Source organism: Anopheles stephensi, chromosome 3 (assembly GCF_013141755.1).
Source record: "Anopheles stephensi strain Indian chromosome 3, UCI_ANSTEP_V1.0, whole genome shotgun sequence".
Classification (NCBI taxonomy): domain Eukaryota; kingdom Metazoa; phylum Arthropoda; class Insecta; order Diptera; family Culicidae; genus Anopheles; species Anopheles stephensi.
Window position 1 is genome coordinate 75,467,997 of NC_050203.1, and position 24,477 is coordinate 75,492,473.

The following is a 24,477-nucleotide window of genomic DNA, read 5'->3' on the forward strand; positions in this document are numbered from 1 at the left end:
AAAACATCAGACCTACAATTTGCACTGACCGGGCTGGGGAGTGCGAGCGGTTTCGAGCATGGCGGCATGCTTTCTCTGGACGTTTGTTTGAATGTAAAATTCCATTTTCTACACGTTTTAGCCACCAGCGGACACTTTGGAGACTGGTTCACCCACAGTCTCTCGCTCTCCCCTCACAACCGCTCACACGAAAACTTAAATAAAAACAGGAAAACCTAGCACGTAGCCGGGGGTTTTTGGGCTGGCCTGGCAGCTACCCGAACTACACCGGGCTGCAGTTGGTAATAAATGGGCTACCCATCGAATTGAATGTAATCTGCCGCGCTGCCGAAGCGTGCACTGATGTGACTGGTGGTATATCTTACCCGGGACGTTGTTTGCAATTTTTAAATAATGGTAGTTGGGGCTTTCTTTTTCTCCATTGCGGCGAGTTGTGATAGGAGTATGGTTGCTTGCTGACAAGTATGTTTTGTTGCGGCCATGGATGCGCAGTAGAGCGTTAGCGGATATGTTGACTGGGACAGGGCGTATGAAGGGAGTTTATTAACGCCCAGAATAACAAATAGAAAGACCTGTACTGACATTTTGCTCTAATGGTAGAACTACTAATTCAGGTTTTTGGTTGCTAGCTAGCTAATCCAGTTCTTGTGTCTTATTATTGGAAATCTCGTATTGTTCATAAAGGGTCATGGAGACTCGGAAATCACTATAACATCAGATATTTTAACGTAAAATCAAAATTCTTAAGCTCAAATAGGCTCATAAGACTCCTCTTCAGTCCAGTGACTGATCAAAGCCCATTGGAGACCATAGGAATGGAAGTTCGGGTCCTTATCAGCTAGCGATTTGATCGGAGAGGGTGATAGAATACTTTGAGAGGAACATTGACGATTTGAGAGTAAGATTAAGGGAGGCTTCCCTGATTAGTAAGGTCCCTGGTGTCCCCCAATTCTGCCCATAGGTAAATTCGCCGCTGCTTCAGTCTCGTCGAACACTGTTCAATCCTAAGCAAAGAGCTGCTTTCTTCGAGGACTATCTCATGAGAGTCAATCCATGCCTTATCATACTCATAAGTGGAGATTCGAGATATGGTGATCTACACTTATAAGATCGCAATTATGACGGTAGCCTAGTTCTTGGTGTCAAGACATGACTTACATAGCAACGTTTCGCAAAGATAGCGGAATTTGAATTGTCTCAAATAATCAGATTTCTTGAACGAAGTTGATTCTTGATAATGTAGGTTTTTATATCTCTCGAGTTATTGTCGAAAAATTAGAATTCCTCCAGAGATGACATGTCTATTATTATTGCTAAGACCCGTAAGTTTACTATGTTACGATGGGCAGTGTTGAACTTTGGATACATGAATAGTGCATCTGGCGTCGATTCAAGAGCGTTCTGACACTCTAGACTATATTCCTCTTCTATGAGACACTTTTGCAGTAGGGAGTTCTGGCAATATATTGAGCCTTCACCGACACAGCGGAATAGAACAGAGAACATTTACCAAACGGAGTGGATGTTGGCATGGCTTGTCTCAATGGTTCGAAGATCAAACTGGAGCCTATCAAAACATGCATAATCTCAGAATTTCTGAGTGGCTGGGGCGTCCCGGTGGTAGACGAGAAAGCTCATCCGGATCCTTCCCTAGCATTGGGGGCTACGTGATATCAATAAGTCTAGTAAGCTAGCAAATGGCGGGCAATCCTTCAGAAAAGCGGTCATTAAGCCAAGCCAAGAAGAAGAGTCACAAACATTGGACTCTGTATGAAGCTAACAAAAATATTTTGATCACGCTCTGTACACAAGTGATTGGAAGTATGTTTGGTCCCTGTGGACAATGTTAGCAGTCACTACAATCATCAGCTAAACGAGACGAACAATAACCTCAATATTGTGCCGCAAATTTCTCCAACATGCTTAGTGCTAATCATGTCATTAGAATGATACGGCCCTAGTAAGTAAGCAAGCTTTACGATCCCCCTTAAGCGCTATTTGTTGCATTAAATCTGTACCGTACCCGACTCCCATTCGAGGGGAAACCGTCTGCAAGCGGACCAGAATCTTAACCTCAATTTAAGACACCTTAAAAAGACACTCAATTAAAGGTAATGATATTCGTGCCGTTCCCACGCTCTGTCCCAAATTTTATGTCCCCAAGAAAATCCAGCCCCATTTATCAAAATGGCGTCATGATTGGCCGATAAATAAATAGAGCTTGCATCCCCAAGAAAAAAAAAGAACCCCGTCCGAGGGTGACGCGGAACTGCTTACCGTGTACGGGCGCTCGCGCGCGCGTACATTTACAACCTTGCCACCTTATATTGTGTAAATTATTTCACAATTAAAACCCCTGCACGCGTGTACGTTGCTGGCGGGGTGGCCCTCACTGATAATGACACGCGAAGAGTTTTCCTGCCCGGAAGGTCTGCTTCTTCCTTCTTGCAGACAGTTTATTGATCGTAAAGCTTTATAGGAAGTGGGAAAGAGGTATTAGAATTTATGATTTTACGAGAGCGTCACGAGCGTTCGTCGCCCCAAAAAAAAGCATGGTGTGCGTGTGTAGGAGACCCTGCCCCGTCTGCCTAGATTCCACGGCCTCCTAGACTTTTAGCAGGCGAGCACGTTGGAGGGCAGTTAAAGCGTGTCGTTTATAGTGTCAGGTTTGATGGGTTGGAAGCCGTGGGGACAATTAAAGCTGCTAGCAGACTAGAGTTACTGCAGCAGTAGTAGCCGAGGTAGCGGTCCCGGGGACTGCTGTAGAGTCTCGTAAATCTCGGCCACGTTGTGAGGCCCACAGAAAGAGAGAGAGAGGAAATCAGTTAGAAACCAGGGCATTAGAAAATTGGAAAAGTATCGCATCAAATCATTAGCCGCAATTAGAACTTCATGTACTTCAGGTTTATGAGTTGACACTTCTTCAGCCGAGTGTCGTGTCACGGTTCCTAGAAAACTCAGCTCCGTGTTAAGGGCATCCAAGATTCTACGGAGGTATCATCTCATTAGAAGCTTCCTTTCCCCAAGACGGATGTAGCCGAGCACCACCCTGCAGGGTTATGTTTTTATGGACGTACTGCTCCAGCATATGTCCAACCACTTGCTGCATCCTTCACTTTCCCTCTCAACCCGCAGCTTCGCTCGAATAGGGCGGCACGCGCTGCTCCGGGAGTGAGTCTACAGATCCCACACCAAAAGGTAAAAGCTTTTGGGGCGGTTTAGACGAGTTTGAAGCAAATCGGGGAACATCATCGGAAACGGCCCAATATAGGTGAAAGAACACGCGGAGATTGTCTGACGGTCTGGTCATGATGATGTTTTATGATTTTATGAGCTCACATGCGGCAAGAAAGCGGAAAACCCGCGAAGAACATTAGGAAAGTGATCCCAATTTAGTGCTGCACCGGTGTGGGCCGCTAGTTGGGCCCGGGCGTTTTTTTTTTATGGCGTTAAGTTTTGTGCTTCTGTTGCTTCTCTCGCTATTTCTTGGTGCTCCGTGAGGCCAAGTTTTGTTATGCTATCCGCCCAGGCATAATGAGCCGTAAGAGCAACCGCCCGGCCGGCCGGACAGGAAGCGCAACCTGCCGTTGCCCGCCTTAACTCTTCTCCGCCGGCTGGGTGTTTATGTTTCTTGCTTAATGCTTTTACACACACTCTCTCTCTCTCTCCGTCTCTTTCTTTCCGTTCGGCCTCCCTGTTTGTGGAAGATGGAGCTTCCCTATAGCTCATCCAGCTGCAGATGTATGTTTTGTAAATTCTTGATTAATTATACCTTGTTGCTTGAATGTGTTTTTACATTTTCGGTAAACATTTTACCGACTCGACGCACGGCTTTTTACGCTGGATGGATGGATGGACTTCGGGGAAACCGGACTCGCCCATCGGTAGTACGGGTCCAATTATTTTTCCATATAATTATTTATTTGTAGATCACTTTCAGCAGCTAGCTCATCTTTCTGACTTCAACCGGGGTAGGCTACTCGGGGGAGTCATTTTAAAGGGCAGATCTTCTCCCGCTCCTCTCTACCGAGTGTCTGAGATCTGTTTATAAACGAATGCTTCTCCAACATGAAAACCCAAAGGGGTCCGATAACTGACTACAAGCAGCTGACCGGGAATCCCTTGACGCACACGCCCGGCTCTGTTTATTCTTGAACGGCGCCGTCTCCTTTCGACTTCCGAGCTGAGCTGGATGTTGGAATCTTCATACAAAAAAATAATAATCATCGGAACCCACCGGTGTGTCTTAAATCATTCCACCTTCATCTTTACCGAGCGATCCGAGAGGCACATTTATTAACCTGAACGCGCGCGCGCGCGCTCACACGCCTCACGGGCCGCATGCCGGGTGTGCATGTGCATTAAGTCCTAATCTAAACACCTAAACCCTCCAGTCAGCTTTTCTGTCGTGGAGGGAGCGCATTTAATCATATCAATAATGGCGATCCGAAAGCATTACTTCTTGGTGCCCGTGCGGCTTTATTTATGCTATTACACCGATCGTGCGTTCGTAAATATTGACACGGACGGGATCTGGGGCAAATAATGCTATTTTATGTGCCTGTGCTGTGGGATCTGGATTTTACAATGTTTATTTTCTTATGGCATGAGGATAATCCAACCAGCAAAACATGCGTTCCCTTTATTGTAGATTACTTTCGTGGAGCTTGAAACATAAAATAGGTGGAGTTTTGTGTTTGGTTGCTTTTGTTTTGCTTTGTTGTAGTCTGTTTTACGATGTTTGAATAGTGCTTGGATTCTTTATGGGGATTATTTATTGGAAATCGAAATGCATTTGTTGCCGATATCTGCTAAAAAAAGTTTATCTTTTCCTTGTAAAATAAACATGGGGTGGTTTAGTGGCTGAAGCGACAGTGGTGCTGGTCTTCGCACGGCAGGACCGGGGTTCAAATCTCATCCGGACCGCCTCCCCGTACGCAGAGCTGACTTCTTTGCTACGATTAAATCAAACCACAGAAAGCAAGAAATGGCAGGCCGCGAGACCTCTCGAGGTTGTAGTGCCAAGAAAGAAGAAGAAACTATTTTTTTCAAGATATTTGATATAATCCAGAGACTAAGAAATCATCCCAACGCCAACAGTGACATTCATTAGTTAAATCATAATTAAACTTATCTGCCCAAAGCTACTCATATATGACGCTCATCAAAGAGTTTTCTGGAATTTGTTTTATTATAAGATAACGGGGTACGTTTTCAAGCCGTCTTCAAAGGGGTTTGAATCCCGTCTGGACCGTCTCCTCGAGCGCCGGACTGACTCTTCAGCTAGGGGTAAAACTAAGTCATAGGAAGACTTGGCAAAATGGCAGGCCATAACAGGACGTAATGAGGTCCTGGGGAAAAGAAGAAAAAGTTTTATTACATGTTGAAAACTTGCTAATATTTAAATATATCTACATTTTTCACAAGTAAATACATCTAAAATTTCACATGGAAACTGTACCTGTGTTCAAATCCCATCTGGGCCGATCTCCCATAGTGAAGACTGAATATCCAATTATGCGGTATTAATAAGCCAAGTAAGCAACAAATGGCAAGCATGGCCTAATAGATCGTTAGGCAAAGATAGGAGAAGATCTAAGTTTCCGATTGTTTTAAAAACAATTTTAAAGTAAATTTATATAATCGATGCAAAAAGATACTAAAGGAAGTTTTTTTTCTCTCACTCTTTTCAGTTGTAAAATGAAGGCGGTTGAATTCAAATTGGATGAGGCAACGTTCATGAAACAGGTGAGTCTATAAATTGATTTTTTATTTATTATTTACCCTGTATTGTGACTACCGTATGTGAAGAATGATTCACCATTTAGTAAATTCACAAAAAAAAAAATTAACAAGGCATTAGGTCCTTGTAATTTGCCATATCCCGGGCATGTTAAGTCTGTAAAAGTATGAATGATTTGTATTTATCTTCTGATTAGTGTGTGAAAATTAAATTATTTTAAAAGATATATTATTTTTTATCACTTAAGCTGCTTTTTACTAAGTTTCGTTTTTTTTTTGTAAGAGTTCCAACCCATATTTGGTGCTTTATTAAGTTAGATCAAAAAAGCTTGCACCATAATAAAGTCAAACCTCTAACACCTATTATCTTCCACACAATCCTCCCCCCAAAAGCAACACCTATTTATTAAATTTTCACATGTCCCGATGATTATTTTCCAACATTATCCGTTAAGCTCCTACTTTACAACACGCACACACGCACACACACCCAGCCAACACTGTTCGCCAAACTTTTGCCAAACGTCCACAAGCCTCGGGCGAGCTTTGTGCGAGCACAGTGCAAAGTTTTAATACCTCGCTCGATTAAACCGACCGCCTGCGAAAGCATGGCTGGATCATCATCATAATCATCATCGTCATCGATTTCCATCCCTCGTCCCAATCGCTACTTTGTATCATTAAACGGTTTCCCCTATCGGACTCGAACGGAAAGTTTTGCGTTCCTCCTGGGGAGGTTCGAAATGTTGTGTCCTGCTGTCTCCGAAACGGGAGCATCCTCAAAAAAACGAGTGTCCACTATCCTTTACGCAGTGTATGTGTGTGCTCTGGTATTTTTCATTCCCCTCGATAGCGGTCGAACCCCATTTATCGGTGTTGAATGGCGGAATGACCGCGCGTTCGGATCAAACTCGGTCGTCGCCGTCCTCTCGAACGGCAAAGTGCACGTCACACTCCTACGCATTGGCGACTGGACGACGGGGTCCTGGTGGTGGTCAGTACGAGAAGGTGCGAGAGAAGAGTTCGATCATCCCGCTGTGGTGATGCAACTTTTTCGCCTGCCCGAACCCTGCCCGCCGGTTCATATGACGAGGACGTTGACGTTGAAAGTTGTTCCTGTTTGAAAACGGTTTCGGTTAAAGTCCGGCAAAAGTCATCCAACTTTGACCTCAATCCTTGTGGGGTTTTGCAAATGGATGCGTGGGGGAGGGATGGGGGCGTAAAGGAGTGACCTCGTGCTTGGCTTTGAAAACTGTCACTTCCGCTCACCTCATTTGTATTCCAACCCGACCCGGAGCAACCCGAGTCCTCGTGCTGTTTTGGCGAGCAAAAAAAACCGCCCAACCGAAACTTTGGAGCAGTTTGTGCAAAAGTGCAAATGCAGTTTGTGCAAATCTGACGAATGCAATTCCACTCGATCGGGAACGGGTCACTGGGAGGGTTGAATGGATCTCCCGCACCATTATGCACCCTCGATGCCATCCAACGACGGAGGATGAACGTTCGTGGTTGAAGCGTTTTTGGGTGTTTTCAAGCGAAAATTCATGCATTATTAATCCGATTATAATGATACCGAATTTCGTGGTCGAGGTTGTGTGCGGTGACCTGTGCTCGCGCCCCATGATCTGATCCCCCAGCACCAGCAGCAGCAGCAAGGGAGCAGGTGGAGTAGAAGAATAAGAGACACGCTCCGAAGGAAGCGAGAAGAAAGCAAATGCAAATTTCAATCACATTTGATTTACTTCATGCTCGATTGTCATCCAAGCGGGGGGAGAGGGCTTGGGAAATCACAGTTTTAAGCAAACTGATCACTCGCATTAAACATTTAAACCTTCAATGACTTACAAACGGTAGCCTTTGTGATGGAATGGGACAGGACGGAGTCGGATGTCGATACATCAGTGCGCCGGTGGTTCACATGCGGCTAACGAACCGGTTACCCGGGGTCGACCTACAAAATACCTTTCGCGGATTAAGTGGGGCCATTTTTCAGCGAAGATTCAGGTGGTATATTTTTAATGCTAATTGTACGCGACGAATGGGTTGTCGACGGGGTGGCGCCGGGGCATGTGGGATAAGTGTCCTTTTCTTTGTGCATACAAGTGCATACAACGTATTGGTCGTTAATAACTGGTCGTTCGCGGTGGGTATGGCATCATCATCCTGCGGTGCATACAATGAACCTTTGGCGAACCTTGGTGATGTGGAAGTATGCTGGAAGTTTAAGAATTGATGAGGAAGTTAGGGATTTTTTTAGCTCAAAGTTAATTCTCGATAATTTGGTGCCTATTTCCATCAAGAGAAGATTATATTCTGCATTCACGCTCTATATCCTTGACCTTCTGTCAGGTGAGATAAGGATATTAAGAATCGATACGAAACGCTCTTTCTCCTTATCACAAAGTTAATTCTCGATCATTGGACGTCTATTACCACCAAGAAACTTGAAATTCCATACATCTCACCAGCACCTGCACTAACTCGCTACATCCTCAAGGGTTAATTCCACCGCCAGCAAGGTGCGGCAAGCTTTCGCGCGTTCTTGAGCTGCGCCATAAAAAAAGTACTTTGTACACAGTATGATGTAAGCCGCTGGCCGTTTCCATAAGTCCCACAACAAAATTCCTACCCCTACGGGAAGGACCCAGCCGAGGCCTCAGGAAGGTGCAGGGATGAAGGTGGACGATAAAATTAAATATTAAATCCGTCAGTCACTTACCGCTCCGCGGTTTATGCCGTTTGTCGTTCCCATTTAATACACCACCGGAACAGTCGTTGTTGCGGAAAAGGGGTTAAACAGGGCTGGGGACAGGGAAAAAGGACGACAGTCAATGACCGATTCTGGACGTGGTGTTTCTTGCGAAAAGAAAGTGTTGATGAAAGCGAGTTAAAGAAAATGGGAAACGCTCCGCAAGCAGTTTTCGTTGTGCCAACGCTGAAGGAAGCTGAAGATGATGAAAGTTTTTCCATCCAATTACACTCTGCGATGGTACGGTATGGTCGGAATAGGAAGTTTGTTTAAACTTTTGCGGCCATTAGCGCCGGTTGGTGCCGCTGAGTGTGTGTATTCGTGAGGATGTATTTTCTGGGTCATATCCTGTTTCTATCCGGTGTAGGAAGAGTGTAAGCGACTTTGTAACCTGGTGCTGCTGATGCACAGGACAGGGTCGAAAGTCAGACAGACGCACCGTACCGCCCAGATTGGCTGTGGTCCAGGTCGAGGTCGTGGCAATGTGTCGAAAGCTTTAAAACCGCACACACACGCACATAAAAAGTTCCTGAGACACTGGCGCCCTACGATCGGATTACGATCTTATGCTTAAATCCCACCGCCCAGAAAGCTGCTTTACGTCGACTCGCCTATACTCTCCAAGGATTCGCCCACGGACCTTCACATCCAGACAGATTACGACAATGTTTCTCCCCAGATGAGACTTTCGGTGAATATATATTCCACCAATATGTCACACGGCAGGAAGGCCACACTGTGGTTAAAAGGGAAGAAGCACTCGGGACTCACTCTCTCTCTCTCTCTCTCTCTCTCTCAGTCCTCAGTTCTCAGAACAAAAAAAGGTAGAGTTTTTGCTGGAAAATTGGACAGCACACAGCACAGGAGAAAATACTGGACTTTCAAGACGCGTGGCAGGGTGAAGATTCAAACTCCACACTTAAAAGCTCAAGATAGTGGCGCTTCTGGGACATCCGCTTTTTTGTGTCGTTTTTGCTTGTCCCGTAGGTTTGCTGAGCATCGACTAAGGAAGTTCTCAGCTGTCCCCTCAGGTGTGTTCCAAGTTCTAACCGTGTGTGTGTGTGTGTCACCTTATCGGTATTAGGTATGGGATTTGACTCTCCGGGTTTTGAGTCCAGCATCAAATCTGTGTGTAAGACGATAATTTTGTCTTGACTCTTGGCAATAGCTTGGATGCCCTCGGGGGGAGGCTTCCGTAACACCGGCCAGCTTAGGATTGGTTTACAGATTAAATAAGTTTTATGGTCCGTGTTTTTGTGTTCGAAGCGGGAAGGATCTCTAGAAGGCGAGGACTTGGTTGACTTGCTGGCTTCAACAAACAAAAAAAGAGCTGTTCCATACAATGTTGCTCTCCAAGAATGCAATTCTTGGTAATGCTTAACCATTAAGTAAAAGGACGAACGCACGGAATGGAATTTCACACAAACACACGCACAAAAAACGATTCCACAAAATTCCTCACCACAAATTATCGTCTTTAACCGGCAATATGGGGCGTTTATTTCTTCAATTAAATCGTCAGTCGTGGACAATCCTCGCCGAGGCAGCTGAGAATGATTTACACGATGCCATTCGTCTGGAAATTGTCCAACTGCTCCTTTATTTATTTCCACAGGCCAGCACGGCGAACCGCAAACAAACGAAAAAAAACAACAAACAAACAAAAGCGGCCCACTCTTTTCCACTCTGATGGGTGGGTTAAGCGAAAAACGTCAAAATTGAGCCAAGAATGTGTGTGTGTGTGTGTGCAAAAGAAACGCTTAGCGCCCTGAACAGTACGACATAACCATACATCAAAGCTGCTTCGATAATCGTTCGCAATAAAAAAAAAGATCGCAAAAAAGCCGTTTGCTGCAACCGTTCGTTGGTCGGAAACGATGGAATGTCGTCTGTGTTTTTGGTTTCCTTTTTTTTTTGTGGAGGGGGATGAAGGAAAAACAAGCGACCTCTCCCATTGACCATGGAGCAGCAGTTGAAGCGCCCAAAGCACGTACAGAGCCGGGTGATAAGTGATGGCTTTTGTCAATCGTCTTGCTGATGGTGGCTGAAGCCTGGAGCTTTAAGATCAATCGAAAGCCTTGCAGCCTTAAAAAAAATGGCGCGTGTACCATTTTCTGCTCACTTCACAGATTCTTTTTTGAACCTTGTTTTTTTTTCCTCTCCAATATATTCAATCGTTGCGGCAATGTCCAGCCTTTTACTTGCATTCGCTAAAAACGGGCTTTTGAACTATTGAAATTCCCAGAACTTCTATCGTCCACTGCAAGAAACACAGAGACGGCGTGGGTAAGCTAGGATATTAAACTAATATTTACTTTTCATATTACTACTCCCGCAGGTTCCTCTATTTGTGTTAGTTGGCACCAGAGGATTTTTTTTTCGTTAAATCTGGTAAACGATAAAGTGTCAGAATGTTCTCGCTTTAGTTGACCGTTCGGAACCGCTCGGCTGAAGTTGTCACGCCATCTAGCGGGGAGTCTGGGACGGCTGAATAATTGAACGGCAAGAGATTGGGGGCGAGATCCTGTGCTGAGTGGGGTCATCCGAGCTCTGTGGTGCTTTTTATTTGTTTGCCATTGGAAATAGAAAAACTCCCATCTTTAGAAGAGTTCCGGAAAGGTGTATCCGCCAAACAAAGTGGAGAGAGTTTTTCCTGGAATTTCCCATCTATATTTGGGGACGATTTTTTTTTGGGGGGGAAAGGGCAAGCTTTAACGATGGTTTCGCCGTACGAGAGACATCCCGAAATGGAATTCGCATAAACCATTCAAGCGTCGTGATTTTCGTTTTTTTCCCTCGACGGTACAAATTGGTTCAACCAGATTTGGAAGTTGGTCTACGGGGGGGGCAACAAAAAATCCTGACCGTGGAGCTTCCACGGTTCTAAGCGGTCAATCGGATAGAGTGCGACCGTTGCGACATAAAACGGTGTGTGTGTGTGTGCGTGTGGTGTACCTTTGACATAGACCAGTCAAACTGTATGCCGATAAAACAGGATCAGGGCATCTATCCAAAGGTCTCTACCCTCCGCAATATTGGCACCGGGCTGCGAAAGGTAAATCTCCAGTGTCAACGGTGCGCAGGTAATCTCCGAAGCCAAACAGTTTGCCGGCGCCGGGAAAGGACGGGAAATGAATATTTATAGAATAAATAATCTAATAAAACACAAATACACGTACGCCAGTGATTGAGTGAGGTCTTCCCAGGTCCAAACGTTCGGTTTGGCCTTTGATGATGTCCGCCAGTTCGCATGGGCAGAGCACACACTGACCTGAGCGGGTCCTCGCAGATGTTGGTCGAAGGAAATCGGCGGCGCCATCGCATTACATTTCCATTCCAGGCCAAGGAAAAGGTGTTGATATTTGAAATATTATTAGCCACACCAACTGCACTGCTTCGGCCCAAGTCTCAGGATGTCCGCATTATCGGAATCGAATTTTTTGCTTCAAGTCTTCTCGCTCGGAGCTGTTTGAGAGTCCGTATATTAAAACCCGGTACTGCACTGCATCTTTCCTGCAAAGAGGTGTGTATTTGATGTTCAATTCGGGAAACGACTTGCCCTCCATCGAACAGGAAACCAAACTGCTTCCCTACTAGCCTAGTTTGTTTTTTGAGTCAGACGACCGACATTTTCTGGGAGATGGAAGAAGCACATGGGAAGGGACATATAAAATTGAAAATTCCAATGGCCCGATGACCTGCAGGCCGAAAGTTCCGAAACCACAACAGTAGCAGCAGCAGCCTGCGGAGATGACATAAAAATGGACGGCATTGCGCCAACTGGACTGGGCTAAACTGGAGGAGAAGTCCTTGCGGATAAGTTGCAGAAATTATTTGTAAAATTACTCCTGTTGGACATAAACACACCACACATATGTGGAGGTTGTAGAATCCTGGGGGTGAAAAACAACCTTGGAGAAGTGGTCGAAATCGAATCTAATCGAATATCCGTTAGTCGGTCAGGTTCGAATTTCATAAAATGTGTCAGCACATGCTTGGCAAAACATTTTTATCCGGAGCTCCGGAGCACCTAGGATTATTGATGACCTTTTGAATGCGTCTCTGGCCCTAGATTCCGCGCTTGTGTAAATAATTAATCTTCCTTAATGAAGGAAAAACTCGTCACAAATCGTATTTACACATTATTTACATCGGTGCAACCAAACGGCTTCGGACGCCGGCTTCGGAAAGTGAATTATACAACCTTCCGAAGACCTGTCTAATAGTTGTGTTCACCTCGCCCGAAACTAAAATTCCTCTCACTAGCATCTCGTAAACATTCCGAGCGCGAAAATCCACCCCATTATTACCACAGCACACAACACTCCGGTCGGTAATCCCCGAAAACCGACTGGCAGCGACTATTTAATTATCTATACTTCAATTGTCATTTATCTTCTATTTCTGGACGACCGCGTTCCATCGCTGCCGGTCGAGGTTCGAGAGTCTTTCGAGAGGAGGAAAAAAAGATTTCCGTTTACGAAATCGTTTAGCGAGCTTAGCCGTTTTTTCTGTGTCGCTTTGGTTTCTGGGATTTATGTAATAGCTCGCCGACCGACCCGTTGGGGAGGTTTTTTTTTCTGTTCCTTGACACTCTTTTCCCATTGAGACGAGTTCTCGGTTTTGCGAGAAGAGAAGAAGAAGAAAAAACAAAACCTTCCCCCTGGGGGAGCCTGGAATTCGAATTCGTTTGTGCGAGATTTCCGAAAAGGCAACGAGACCGCGATAAAGATAAAATCGAAAGCGAAACGTGAAACGTCAACGTCAAAATAGTGTCAACCTCGGTGTCGTGGCGGTCCGAGCTGCTCGCACACAAATCGCTCGCTTGCCATTCAGTACAGTTTGTGGAGAGGTGAGGAAAAGGAGGTGAGGAGTGGGAGTTTCCCCCCCCCCCCCCCCCCGCTTGTGCTCTTGCAACGGTTTTTGGTGTTTGGCGCTAATGCTTCGATACGCCCAGAGATCCATCAATCACAAATCTCGACATCATCGCCCCAATACCTTTCCCTGAACCTTTGGCGAACCCTGCAGAAAGAAGCATAGAGGTATGACACCACGAGAGAGAGAGAGAGATAGGTAGATAAAAGAGTGAGTGAAAGAGAAGAACGAAAATCTGATCGTTGGCGCGATCGAGTACTACACCCCGAATCGGTGCGGCACAGTTGAAGTTGATAAAAGGAACGCTGAGCCAGCCAGGCCCGCCAATTTGCCCCAACAAACGGGCCAGTAAGACACACAATTAAACGATTGTATCGAACTGCCAGTGGTTTTTTTTTTCGTTTCCTATGGAGACTTCGTTGTGACAGTTGAGCCCTGAGCGACTTGCGATTGCCACATCCCAAGTAGTTTTGAGTGCATGCACAACCTAGATCCCCTGCACATGGCAGGGTAGCATTAATTTGCTGGACATTTCTAAGGGATCTAAGGTGTGTGTGTTTTTTTTTCGGGTGGAGAGACATGATTTAACGGTAGCTTTTGTCTGTTTGGAACATCACCGGAGGACCGTCTGTCATTAGATATCCACCGTTAGTGCCGTCTCCACTTTATCGGCGAGTCCCTTCAGACTTCATCCAGATCGCCAGACCGATGGATCACCGCGTGAAGTTGCATGAAAAATGATGCTCCCCAAAAACAACCCATCCAACACTACCACAACGGGATAAAAATGGGGAGCCCGGAATGCCATTGCACCATTCGCATTAGGCGTTTTGTTTTGTTTTTTCCCCGAGCGTTTGCCAGTTATGTTTAATGTTGTTTCTCGCGCGTACCGGCCCTACATCCACGCACGGCATGGGGTGCAAGAATGCTTAGAATGAGGGGTGAGGATGGGGAGATGAGGAAGCATGGGGGGTGTTTGGAGTCGAAAAAATATTGCGCTCACTCCGATTGGGATCGATCGATCCTCGAAGCGTTCGAAATGACCTCCGGGGCCCGCCGAAGCCGTAGACCGGGCACACCAGGCGCCTCCATCGAGCACTCGGTCTCCAGTCGCTGCTGGTTTAATCATTACGATCTCTCAATCTCGCATCCTCGTTTCCCCTCCATTGCAGAAGTTTCCCCCTATCCCAGTTTTAGGAGGTGCCAACATGCCAGGTGAGAAAAATTTCCCCCCTCCCTCCCCCAGGCAACACACTGGTGGCCCTCATCTACCGTGAATGATTAATTCATTTCCATTGCACCGAAGGGCCTTCCAGGTTCCATCTGGCGATGAATCTTCGTTTTTTTTTCGCTCTCTCTCTCTCTCTCTTCTGGACTCGAACTAGCACACACACGCGCTTCGATGGATGATGGTTTGCTTTATTGTTGTAAGCGCGTGTTCCATCAGCGCGTGGTACACATCTCGGGCTGTTGTTGTGAACTGTGGTGAAGTGTGGTGGTCAGAAAATTGGGCAAAATGAAAGATTGCTTCCATCAGCGAGAATGGGGTAGGAGAGTGAAAAGTTTAGCAATTTTTCTTTGTTTTTTGTTGGGGAAAATGCCCTTTTCTTATTGAAGGTAATATTTTTTAAAGAAAATTATTTCTCCTAAGAGGCTTTAGGTAATTATGTTTGAGTTTATTGAAAGCGAGAGGACTGCAGGCTGATATATCCAGTCTCAGTCTCTAAGCTCACCTTTCAACTAAGCAGATTAAACATAAATAATTTAATTTAAATTCAAACATGTATAGAATTTGCAAACTTCAACAATGAAAAAAAAACATAATAATTTAAAGTATTTTTTCATTTGCCCTAGAAATTCGCCAAAGTTCAGAACTTGATTGAAAAGAGAGAGAAAAATTATTTTTTTATTTTGTAATATCTGCCCAGCAATTACCCCTACTATACATCACTTCAAACATGAGGAATCCATCATTCTGTCCAAACGCTCGTCCACACTTGACCCACTGTCAATACTGGGTGTCCGGGATCGAACGATCTCTACGGATCAAGATCTCTTTCACAAGGCTTCTTTCACAAACGCACCATAGGCTCCCCCCCTTAGGCAATTCTAGCTGGCAGCTAATCCATTTTTCATAGAGTTGTCAGACACCAAATCTTTACCCTCTTGCCGGCTACCAGCCGCCCAGGACTCTGCCACCTTTCCTTCAGAGTCGCTTCCGCTTGTACGGTCGGGGTACCAGTTTACGGTCGCACCACGGTCGAGTTCCGAGACGGACCATCAGCATCATCATCATCATCGTCACTGTTGTTTTGACGTTCGATTGTTGTGCATGCCGTGAAGTGTGGGCCCGCGCGAAATTCCTTCCTTCTCTTCGCCCGCGAATGGCACACCGATCACAGCATTACCGGCACAACAGTCAGTCAACGGCACCATCAATTCTTCCGAAAACTTCCCCATAAACAATAGCGGCAGCCCCCCACCCTAGTCGTGTTGCCCGGTAACTAACTACTTGCGACCCCGCTTGTGGCCCTCCGATGGGTAGTAGAGGTGGATCTAGGAGGCGTTCGTGTAAGTGTGCGGCTGCCGGTGTGCGGACACACACTCTAAAGATAGAGGGCCTCCCGGGAAGAGGGAGTAACACACCAGAAAAACACAATGAGCCGAGAATTGTGAAATTTGGTGGCAATTTTGGGGTGGCTATACACGGCACAGCCTACCCTACCAGGGGACTACTGGGCTAAAACAGGGGGTGGGGGGGGGGTTCCATTTTTTGAGGTTAATTTATCATCCCCGGAACAAGTCAACCTCGAATGAGCGGCGGCAAACACACACAATTTTCTTCTGCTCGTCCTGACGGTTCGGAACCGAATTCGGAGCTAGTTACTCGGAAAGGAAACCAACGGACGAATCAAAACAAACCGCCGTAGAAATCAGCTCCAAACAAACGATTTGTGTTGCGAAGGGTGCAAAGCCTTGGACGGTGGTTTGGTTCGCTCCCACTTCCAACGCTAGCAGTTGCCGACGACGACGACGCAACAAACACAAATCTTTGCGGAATTTTATCCTCAAATTAAATCAAACAAATGACTGCTCGGTCCAACGGTGCGAGACCTCTGATCCCGTTGGTAGGAGGCTTAAGGTTGGAAAAGGGGGGGGGGGGGGTTGGGGGGTAGCAAGGAAGAAGTATGTCCAGATGGTGGTGTACCGGGATCGGGGGAGAGAGATGGTGTGAGTTTCGACACTTCTTTCGTGCAGTCGCAAGATCCTATCTGCCGTCGAGCAGCGGCAGCAGCAGCAGACCAGCGTTACTGTTGCCCTCCTTGTACATCACAAGAAAGGTAATGAGATTTTGGTTGTTTGTTGCTGCTTGCTGGTTGTTTTGTTTACAAAAATGCAATAAGCATCCATTTATTAGAAAGCTGACAATGACTTACGCAAGTCACTACGCCCGATGGCATTAGACGCCGATAAGAAAAGATCAATTTCTGGGGATTTTTGAAAGTATTTTCCCGTGGCCCCAAAACGTCCCGGGTTCCCGCGAGAGGTTAAGTAATTCAATTTTTGTATTGTCAACAAAAAAGCCGGTGAAAGATGATCGGCTTTCTACATCTTACATCACACGGGGTATGGTTTCCCTCTGCCCATCCAGCGATATTGATTGATTGATTGATATTGATGACGGCGCGGTAGAGCGATGCATTTGTCACTTGCTCGCTGTGGACGACCGGATTTTAATAACCGCACAACCGTACAAACAAACGGGCTTCTTTTATCTTCAGCCCGGAAGTATTATCTGCTGCGTAGGCTCCACGGAAGGATACCCCAAAAAATGCAGATGAGTTTGCAGCTTTCTTGCGAACGATTATTAAATATATTATTGTTGATCGAAGTAAATGATTGATGGATGCAGATGTGATGTATTGTGCGTTCAAACATGCGGCAACACGGTACAGCGAATCATTTTGATAAGGCGTGTCAAAGGTTTGGTTCGGCACGAGGGAGGGGATGAGGTGATGTAATTTGGGCTGTGTAAATTTGCCTTTTTTGTGATTACGGAATTTTGAGCAGGAAGCAATCTAACACCCGTAATCGACATGATGGAAGAGGCTCGGGCAGAATGTTTACGTGGATAGAAGTTTATTTTTTAAACTGAATATTTGACGAAGGATTTGGAAAACCCTATAAAAAATCAAACCACCGGTGGTGGTCCGGTGGCCACACGACGCCGGTCTTCACACGACAGGACCGGGGTTCAAATCCCATCCCCAGACCATCTCCCCGTACGCAGAGCTGACTGACTGACTGGGTAAAATCAAGTCACAGAAAGCCAGAAATGGCAGGTCGAGACCTCTCGAGGTTTTAGTGCCAAGAAAGAAGAAGAAGATAACAAATTAAACTTTAGTTCCATCAGTTCATAACAAACAACGGTAAAAGACTCGAGAAGAAAGACACGTTGCGAAAGCTTCACAATGTGCTTTCAGTATGGTCTTAAATGGTTGAATAAAGTCGAATGAAATATTGCTTATTATTCGATTAAATCCCCCTCCCTGTATCCTGACCATTAATATTGGCTTACAGGAGCTACGTAATAATTTTTGGACACGTTAGGAGTGACCAAGCAGGCTTAAAACATATACGGTGTTCCCGGACTGTAACGGAATATAGGTTCGATGGATGACTTGTCACAGGCATAGATATTCAGAAAAGGAGGAAAAATAAGAATAATAACATTTCAAATCACTTGTTACAATGTATATTATCATACTCTACTCGCTGTATGGTAACAGTATTAAGGAACAATGCTCAATGTTGTTATCAAACGAGTTTTGACCATACAAAAATCCCTTTGTGCAGTAATAATGACAGGCCACAGTGCTGCTCACAAAAGATTCTAGGGGGGCCTTCTCGAGTCTTTTACCCAAACAACTTTAGCCAGATTCCACCAAAGCATAAATTTGCATGTTCAAAGCACCTCGTACAACCAGTAGTTCTCTTGTTCTTCTAATGTTTGAGACAGTTTTCGCTTACCTATTTCTTTCTACAGCTCATAGTAAACAATTCGATTAAACTCCCACCAGCAGTAAAATTGATTAAATGATAAGAAATAATTGAAAATATTTTCATGCTCAGGGCAGATTCGGGCAATGTATCTTTCCAATCTATATTCTTTACACATCATCACCAATAAACATATCTATAGAAAAGTTTTTCTTTCAACCCTCTAGGGAGCTTCAAACCTTGCCTCAGTGCGAGAATTTCCATTTCCAAGTTTTTAGTGTTTTTGTCTGTGGTCGCAATACGCCTTGTGCCCTATGTGTGTTTTTTTCACTCTCTCCCTCTCTTCCTAGTATCCATAGCATACCCTATCATCCATTCAAATCACATACACTCCAACGCATGCTGCATCACCCTTCATCCAAGCCTAACCCCCAAAAACTCACCCCCTATTTGTACGGGGTTGATCCGCATGTGTGTGTGGTGTGCGGTTCATTTGTTTCTAATCTTTCTCACATACGGCCGGGGAATTTGTTTGTTGGGGACCTTACCCCCCCCCCCCCCATCTCTCACATCCACTCCTCCTTCCCCCTTCCCTGCGACAATAAAAAAAAAACAAAACGCAAAAGACATGCGTTACTGACCATTCGATTCTGGTGCGGCTGCTGCTGGCTGCCACCGATGTCTGCTCCAACGCTCTCGAGCTCGCCTAGCGCCCAGTGTTCTTTCTATGCTGCACTCGACCCATTATGCTGTTGCTGCTGCTGCTCCCACACACAGTCAGAGCTATTGTATAAGGAGTTTTTTTGTTTGCGATGTTTTGGGTGTCGACTCGCTGGTCTCCGTGTTTCTTTTTTTCGGCCATGCGGCCACTCAATGTCCCAAGCTGTGGCGTGTATTAACAAAAAGCACGTACGTACTGCTGGAAGAGGTCATGCCATTCGAACCCCACCTCCCGGAGAATGTTGGCCATTTTGCACATACACGCGTGCGTTATTTTTCCACCCGGCACGGACCGTGGTCTATCATCTACCCATGGCGTGCCCGTTTCTGGGGGTGTGGGAGGGTGGAGGCCCACCGTTTCGCCTATGGGTGGGTTATAAAATGATTAACGATTCTCTATTGTTGTGACCATACAATCTCGCCACTTTGGGGGCGAATATTCCATTACCCCCGCCATTGGCCAGCCTCCCAGCGCCGCCCTCCCTTCCGGCTCCATTCCCGGGTGACTTTTCGTGCGCTGTATGTGACCATTAGTGTTTTTACTACGCCGGTTTGAGATGTGCGACCGGTACGATGCCGCGAAAAGCGACCTTCTTGACGCGAGGTTCTTCTATTCACCCCGCAAGGTTTTATTTCGCGTGACCTCATCCTAGCATCCGAAGAAGCAGCCAGTGCAAAAGCTTCTAAAAATTCTATGAATCCATCCAAAACCGATTCCGGTCGCCGAAAGCTTTTCTTTGCTTTGCTTTCCTCATCCACGTCGGCGTGGGCTGTATGTTTTTTCTACACCCCCGACAGTCCAACTTTCTTCTGCATCTGTGGTTGCTGTGGCACACGCAAAACTTGATCACAAAAGTCGCGTCACGGTCCCAAACGCGAACGAACGTCGCGTCGCGTGTGAGCTGCTAGCTCCTCCAGCGAGTAAGTTTTGCTTACCAAAAGAAAATGGGGGAAGCTTTTTTTTGCTTGCTTGCTACTCTCTCACTGTAGAAGGTGGAGTGGAGACCTCGCGGAACCCCCTTACGGGTCTTATTATTATTTTGGTGAAATCTTTTGCTTATTGTTTGTGATGCCACTTGCTTTCTGTGAAGTTAACGGGTGCATGATTCGCTTCAACTAAAGTTCGCTAGACTTTTTTTTACTCTCTCTCTCTCGCTTTCTTCCTTCGGTAAGCCCTGCTTGATCTTTAGACGACCCTGAGAAATCGCGACCCAAAACTTTTGCCCATTATTCGAGAGCGAGCACACACACACACACACAGAGCGCCATACAGCTCCATAATCTAATAAATGGATGCAATCCATCTTGTGCCAGTTGGCACAATGTGAACTTATTATTAGGGATTAACAAGATGAGACTGGCTTTGGCAGTGGGAGACACTTCCTGCACTGCATGCATCAACTTCAGATGCAGATGCAATTGCCGCACGAGATCAGATCCCTCCCCAAAAGTACAATTCTTCACACCTCCGTGTGGTAGGTCTGCTGTCGGTCGCAATTTCACCCTCGAAGTCCTCATGATGGAACCTGCCTGAAGACTGGATCTCTTCCGCGATTCCAAATAAAAACAAAACCCCCGAGACACACGTACACTTTCTCGCTTCTAGTTTATAATTTTAATTAAATAGTGTAGTAATTTAATTTCCCGCTTCGGGTGTTTTATATTCTTCTCCTTTTTTCTGTGTTTTGTTACTTTTTTTACCTTACCCCAACTACTGTTGTTTGCTTCTCCTTTTCATACTTTACTTTTCATCTCTTTGAACCATTGTTGATGTTTGGTGTGTGTGATTCATGTGCTTCCACGCTTTGGTCTTCTTATCTTGTTCGCTGTTTTCTCTTTTTTCTCCCTTCTCCTACTGTCTCTTTGTTTTAGTTTATTGCGTTTTGTCGTTGATTTTCAATTTTGTGTGGCTTTTGCGTGTTACCTCGTTTGCCGTCTTCCTTCAGTTCGCCGCTTAACGAGAAGGTGAGAAGTCGCGGAAAGCAACCAAGTCAGACAAGCGAAACAAATAAATTCCATCAAAAGCTTGGCGGAAAAGCGAACGAGGGCCATGGCCGGGAGCGCAAGGAAACTCCTACTCTCCACTAGAGCCAGACGTTTGCCCTCGCTGTGTTTGCTGCGTGTTTTTCAGATGATTCGTTTATCTACTAGCAACGCAAGCTCTGACCGTCTCGGACATCTGCGCAGTTTGTCCGATGTGTATTTGTTGGCCTGTGTTTTTGCATATCTTTATTTGTCTAATAAAATGCACACCTATAGAGCGGGCAGAATCATTCACTTTGGCCCGGGACGAAACAAAAGCAAAGAAAAACAGACACAAAAATGCGCCATCCCGATGCTGGACGCCGATAAGATGCAGTTTACGTATAAGCAAACAAGCAAAAAAAAACGGTCCAACTTCCTCATCCGATTTCAACCTACCGGCCCGGCAGGCAGTTTGCTTTGGATCCATCAACTGCGGTCCGGTTCGGTTGGCGCTCCCCCCTAGATTGGGGGCCTCGCGCGCGAAATGTTCCACCCTTGTCGGTCTGTGCCTTGTCGGATAACATGACGGTAACATGAAATTTTACACAGGATAAACATTTTACAGAGCTGCGTACAGAAGGGGGACGCAGCAACAGCGAAACAAAAAAACAAAACGAAGGGAGAAGTTATCGGGGCGCGTTCATCTTTCATCGAGGCTTCAAGTGACCGTAAACTGCATATACGTATAGTTTTCTCGAGCATTTCCGCAACATGATAGGTTGCAGGGTTTTTCGGTCGAGAGTTGGAGGAAATGGGCGGAAATGGAGGGTTTTTACTACGTTCAGAAATTCTCTCCGAAAACAGCGGACGAGCACCGGGCTTCGGGAGGGAGGGAACAGATGCTTCTACCTATCATCGAATGGAATTCTTGTTTGGGGCCAAACGTTTTGATGGGTTTGGAAAGGAATGAAATGGTTTTAATAATTCCACTCCATAAATTTGAGATTCTTTAAAATCGTTAGCCGCTAGATAAATGGTACGGGTCGGTCGATGGATGCTCTAACCCTTGAAGTGATAGTCTAACGTTTGATATAAATATTTTGATATAATTTGTGTAGTGCTGCTTAAAATTAAGATTTTTATGATTTTTATAAATCATAACTGACCCTTACCCTCGAACAATTTATCCAAAAAAAGTATTAAAAAAAACAAATAAAATTACTGCATTTTTTCATGCGGATAATTAGAAAACAAGTAAAATAATTAAATTTTGTCATGCGTATTGCATACATTTAGGCAATTTTTCTCAAATTTTTAAACTAAATAAAAAATCACTAATTGCTTATTATTACTCTTCAAATTCTTGAAATACCGACCCCCAAAATAAATAATTAGGTTTTGTCATACGGTCTGCATACATTCAGGCGTTTTCCTCAGTTTTGATATTTAATAAACAATTGCTTTAAATTATCACATTAGCATGATAAATACTTTATTTCCAAACATTATTCTTCAATTTAATTTTCCTCGTTACAATGTAAGATACTTAAACAAACACCAAAAAATCCTTTTAATATCAGTGTCACTCACTTCATAATGCAAAAGTAAACATTATTTTACGCGTCCGAACCGAAAGGGTGTTCGGGCCCAACCTTAACCTCATCCAAAACAAGCTTTAATCTCATCCAACACGTCTCCTGAACCAACCGACCACGGCGAACCTAACCTATTATGGGTAAAAATTTGGTTATGGCGCTAGCTTTATCCTCTACCATTTTCTTTCTTTTCCTGTTCTGTTATGAGGAGCTCTTTGCTTCCCTTTCTTTTCCATATCCTCTTTTTTTTTGGCAATTGAAAGGCACCATAAAATTTTGAATCCTGCAGCAAGGAGAGAATCGTACATCCGCAATATGACTTTCTCCCCGGCCCAAAGATAAACAATAGATCATCAAATAAAAAAAACAGAGTTGGGAACGACATCCACCCGGGGGATGCGGGGTGGCTTTTTTTTGCCGTTGCGGGCCACCCCAAACAGCTTGGGCAAAACAAAGCACTGGGAAGCCTAGGAGAGAGAAGGAGGAAGTAGCAGAAAAGAAAAGATGAAACCAAAAACGGTAAAGAACCGGCGTGAACCACCCGACTGAAACGCCTGGAAAACCGGCCCGATGAGGAAGTGACTTCACGCGAGCGCATCATTCAGGGGCAGAATCCCGCGGTCCAGAAAGGTGGACCCGGTGGCAGTTAGGTTGCTCCGTTTACCGAAACGAAAACAATAAAACTGTCTGTCGTGAGCTAGTATGGTTGGGTGGCTCATTTTTCCCGGGAAGAGCGAGTCAGCGAGCCTGGTTTCGTCCTGGGAGTCACACATCGTTGCCAACTGCGTCGCAACTGCGAAGGACGTTGGGGGTCTCTTGGCTAGGAGACTGTTTTATTTGAATTTATGCTTCATCTTTGGGGGTCTTGGTCTAAGAGAAGATTGCAGAAGAAGGTTCAGACAATAAATATATTGATTACAGAATTGATGGACGCACTTTAAAAGCGATTAAAAAGCATTATTTAGATAAGGGACAAATAATTAAATCCTTTTTTGTTGCAATTTGCTCACTGTGCATGTTAATACCAGGGATGTCAAATGCTTCAATGATACGTGCTGTTGAAAGTATAGGCTTTAGTTTTAAACCACTAAACATTTGCTCACGTAGTAAAATGCGGCTTATCCTGAGAATCGGTATGGTGGTGATTTTAGAGTTCCAAACTAGCTCACTTTTTCAAATTCAAAGATTAATCAAATTCAAAGATTAATTCATGAATACTAATTGACATATTAGAACATCGCCTAGGAGTGAAGTTCAAAAAACTGAGGATTCAAAGGTTTTTTTTTATGATTTATGATTAGTACTTAACCTATGCATTTTCATCAATAAATAAGACAAAAAAATAGCTGTTGAAAATATTTGGCCGCAGTAAGGACTTTAATCGCCAAGATTCGATTACCAAGGCACTCAAATGTAGTTAAGATGTTTGGTGGAATATGGTAGAATGGTGTTCATTCTACCCTTCGGTGTGAATCACGGTAGAATTAGAATTTGTTTTTGCCTTCAAGCTAATTATCTGTGCTCAATATTCGCGTCAAATTTCGAGGTAGTTCATTCGCATGCAGAACCATAGCGCTAGCTTTTACATAAATGATTCTCATTCTTCCTCATGATCTTCTACTTAACTCTGTTGAATTTTTCACTCAAGTGAACTTTAAGCGCTTGTGCTTGTCCAAAAGCTCGAGAGACAAAAAGATTTTTTTCTCATTCGTACATTTTAATCTCGACTTCGACCCAACTCCTTGGCACTACAATCTCGAGACGTTCTTTTCTAGGATACTTTGATTCCTATCTAGGACACATTGATAAGCGGCTGATTTTCATTTCGGC